A 2,777-nucleotide genomic window follows, 5' to 3' on the forward strand; every position below is an offset into this window, starting at 1 on the left:
TACTTATAATTAAAACCAATTCTAAGATATATATATATATATATATATATATATATATATATATATATATATATATATATATATATATATATATTTTGCAAAGATAAACAGCTTAAAATGTAGGATTAGTTTAAAATATACAGGCTATGAATACAAGCTAAAATACAAGCTGCTCTCTTTAATCTATTACTTACAATTTGGCTATGATTTTACCAATTACCTTTGTATACTTTACCCAGATAAAACAAATCGATATCCAATATTTCTCAACAGGTTCAATCTCACCTCAGAATACCAAAAATTCGAGTATTGTCGCATATGGAGAATAAAAGTATAATAACCGCAGCAGTTATTCGTCCAGGGTTTCAGCAAAAACAGTTTACCAGCCAAAGTTAGCAAGAGTTCGCCAGCAGCCTCCTTTCTCTCTCTATGCTTGGGGTTAAATCATTTGATCTCACCCCTCCCCTTTTTTGATCAGTACCATCATTGGTGAGATTGGAAACGCCCAACGGAAGCTTGTCTCGGATTGGCCCTTTGAAACTGAACATGGATTGGTTCATCTGGGAAGTATCTTTTAACAGTCAAGTTTTTGGCTGTAATACCAGATTTTGGCCATCGGGGGCAGCAGACAAACAAACAGATTCATTTAACCATTTCTAACATTTTTAACAATTTAATATATTTTTATAAAGTGATCATTTATCAGACCATAACTTTTTGCATCAATCACTTACAACCTAAATTCCAGACAGGGTAGCATCATGTCAATTTCTTGATTATTTTAATATGAAACATCAAATTCTTTTTTTTTTTTTTTTTCTTTTTTTTTTTTATCACCAAAATAATATGGCAGAGCGCCTTATACAATACAAAATAAGTTCATCAGAGAATATACAAATTTACTCTTTTTGATTATTGTGAATACAATGTTGGCGTTTTATCTATATATTAAACACAACCCAGAACAGAAGAAGGAAACGAAAAAAGAAAAAAAGAAAGAAAAAAAAAACCCTCCCCCCCCCCTCACCACGTTCTCCTAATAGAGCCTCTTCAGGTGAATTGCCACTTGCCTCTTAAGTTAGCTTCTAAAATAAAAATAGAATTCTTAAAAGGTAAAATAACTAATTCCTGGGTCTTTTGTTCTAATGACTTGATAAACACCCCCCACTTATTAAAAAAGCATTTAAAACTATTTTCAAACTGTGCCTGTACTGCAGCTTGCTCCAAAAACAATTGGTATAATATCCCATTTTTAAACTCCGAAAATTTCGGTTCTTTATTGGACTGCCAATACTGCAAAATTAATTTCCTACCAATCAATACTGCAGTATTGATTAGTAAGCAATTTGGTCCAACTTCATCCTGGGTCAACAGAAAAAAACCTGTATAGTTATCTATATAAACATATTGCTTCAAGACTTTGGTGGCCCAGAAAGAAATTTTCCCCCAGAATCTTTGAACTATTGGACATGACCAAAATAGATGTATCATGTCCGCTGCATAATAATTACATTTTATACATACTGCTGACCTGTTTGTTTTATCCCAGCGTGCAGATTGAAAAGGAGTATGATAACTTTGAAAGAGAATCTTAACCTGTTGTTCCCTGTAGTATTCCCCTTTCATGGCCTTAGCCACCATAATCCCTGAGTTTTTCATTAGTTGTAATTCAGTTTCATTTTTGCAAAATTGACTCCATTTTAGTTCAAGATATCTAGAGTTTCTTTGTTCTTGAGTCAGTAGCAAAGCATGATATGTATATGAGATCGCAAATTTCCCGGCCGAGTAAAGGATATTTATCTTTCTAAGTATATCATTATCCCAATCTATTAACTTCATTTTCCTACACTGTTCCACATAGTGCCGTAGCTGTAGATAAGAGAAAAATAAATGGTTAGGTATATTAAACTCTGTTTTGCATTCATCAAAAGTTTTAATAGAGTTATTTTCTCTTTTGAACAGCTGAGCAATATAATTTATCCCCAAATCTGACCAACCTTTAAACCTAGCAGAATCATAACCTGCTTCGAATTCAGGGTTGCCTCTAATTGTAAGAAAAGATGATCCCCTATAGTTAATCCCTATTCTGGAGCAGAATTTGCGCCACGCCCGTATTGGTTGTTTTAAAACTAAAAGACATTTTATTGTTTTGGGCATTACTTTCGAGGGCATATGTGTCAGAGCTTTGAGAGCATAAGGGGCTACTAGTGCCTCTTCTATACTAAGAAAAGAAAAGTGTCCTTTCTCAGAAAACCAATCCCAGATACATTTTAAATTAGCTGCTAGGTTATATGCTTCAATATCTGGTACAGCCATATCTGCCACCTCTTTCCTTGCCAACATCCGCTTAAGGGCTATCCTAGGCTTTTTATTGCCCCAGATAAATTGTGTTATTAATCTAGTGATTAAGACTCGGTCTTTCCTTAGCAATAATAATGGTAGCCCCTGAAACAGATATAAAAATTTTGGAAGAGAAACCATTTTAATGAGATGAATTCGACCTGTTAGTGATAAAGGCAGTTTCCTCCATCTCTCTAAGTCCTCTTTAAATGACAAAATAGCTGGCAAAACATTTAGGCCATACCATCTCTGCGAGTCAGATGAAAATTTTAACCCCAAGTATGTGATGCAGTCTTTTGCCTCTTTAAATGGAGTTGCTGGGGAATTTTTCAATTTGCTAAGCCAAAGAATTTCAGATTTTTCTTTATTTATCACAAAGCCTGTGAAGGCTTGAAAAGAGTCTAGGGCCTTACTAATTATAGGTAGGTTCAGTTTAA

Source organism: Bombina bombina, chromosome 3 (assembly GCF_027579735.1).
Source record: "Bombina bombina isolate aBomBom1 chromosome 3, aBomBom1.pri, whole genome shotgun sequence".
Taxonomy (NCBI): Eukaryota; Metazoa; Chordata; class Amphibia; order Anura; family Bombinatoridae; genus Bombina; species Bombina bombina.